Below are 1,889 nucleotides of genomic sequence, written 5' to 3'. Positions count from 1 at the left end.
CACTTGTGTATTTTATCTAAAGTATGAAATGTGAATTCAATCATCGTTGTATGCTTGGTGAGAGATGAATACGAACTAATAATATTTATGAATCCTCACCTTCGTGTGCAAATTGAGTTATTTTAGGAGTATGATCCCTTATGATAATTTGTAGTTATTTCATTATTTACATGCGACTTACTAAGCTTTATACTTACCCTTTTTCCTTTCCATCTTCTTATAGTGCCACCAAAGTAGCTCGTGGATCATCATCTTACGTCGGGGAAGCCAGTCACACTATCATTGAAGCATTTGGTATAGCTAGTGTTATTATTTTGATTATGGCATGTATAGGAATTAGTCTTTTTGTAATGGTCACATTGTTTTGGGCCAAATGAGTGTCTTGTCATAGCTATTGAGTCATTTTGTATAATGCCATGGATGGTGGCCAATATTGGTTATTGATAAATACAAATGATCTTCTTTTGGGAATGAGTAAATGGAATGATTTTGCATGTGGTTGAGTTGTTTGTGAATAAGTAGAGTGACCCTAATGTGTGGAATGTTCAATTGGCAGCTGATTTAGCCATGTGGTTGTGTATGAAATTGGTTTGTCTTTATATGGTATGAATTAATGCAAGTAAGGGTGGCAAACAGGCTTGGTAGATAGCCTTATTTTTGTCCACATGGGTAGACACACGGGCGTGTGTCTAGGCCGTGTGCGACATACGGTCAGTCCCATGAGTGTGTTGTGCGATTGTGTAGCCTCTACACCTTGAGTTTGCAAGTCAGTATGCATAGTAGTAAACACACGGGTAGAGACATGGCCGTGTGTCTCGCCGGGTGAAGGACACGGCCTCTGGCCACGGGCGTGTACCTTGGTCGTGTGCCCCTAGTTTGTTGCTGACGTCAGAAACAGAATGTTAAGGTTTTTACACACAGGCTGCGACACGGGCTATCATGGCTGTGTGAGTGACACAAGTTATAGATACGGGCGTGTGCCCGGCCGTGTGAAAACCCTTGTAGGTTCGAATTAGAAAATAAATCCACACGGGTAAGGGACACGGGCGTGTCGCTATTTTGCTTAAGTTGTGTGAGTCACACGGGCCTTCATCAGAAATTTGTTGAATTGACCACACGGGCGTGTGCCCCTGTTTCAAGTAGTTCTTTTCAAATCTTCCAAAAATATTCAGACTATCCCTGAACCATTTTCACAGCGTGATTTGGGAGTTGTAGGCCCATGTCAAGGTCTTGTAGACAATTATTGAAACATTTTAAATTTGATCGAGTTTTTATGATTTGGTTATGTTTAGCCTAGTATCTTGTCCTGGCCTCGGATTCGGGTAAAGGGTGTTACATTTAGTGGTATTAGAGATATGATTTAGTCGATTCTAGCACTAACCTAGCGTGAGTGTAGCTATACATGCCATAGTTGTATATTGACAGTATGATGACTCTTGACAAAATAAATTGTGTTGTTATTTATAGTAAATGGAACCTGACGTGGCTACGGCGGATGATGTGAAAAGTAATGCACTGGCTCTCGCTGAAGGGACCGCACCGGTAGATAGTGTACCCGTGACAATGAGTCAGGGTAGAGGAGCTAAAGAAGCCTACCTTCATATGATGGATGCTTGGTACTCAGATTTTATTCGTGCAAATCTGAATACTCTACCTTCTCCACCTTCCCCGATTTCTCAACCCATCCCTAAAACTCCTCAATGAGTAGAAATGGCTAGGAGGGAGAAACCTCTAATAGACAAAATTCGTAAGCATGAGGCTGAGGAATTCCAAGCGAATATTGATGATGACTCGGAGAGAGTAGAGTTTTGGTTGGAAAATACCATTAGGGTATTTGATGAGCTATCATGCACACCCGAAGAGTGCATGAAGTGTGTCGTGTCATTCTT

The sequence above is a fragment of the Gossypium hirsutum genome, chromosome A04 (assembly GCF_007990345.1).
Source record: "Gossypium hirsutum isolate 1008001.06 chromosome A04, Gossypium_hirsutum_v2.1, whole genome shotgun sequence".
Taxonomy (NCBI): domain Eukaryota; kingdom Viridiplantae; phylum Streptophyta; class Magnoliopsida; order Malvales; family Malvaceae; genus Gossypium; species Gossypium hirsutum.
The sequence above is the reverse complement of the archived record's forward strand: the minus strand, read 5'-3'. Positions refer to the sequence as shown.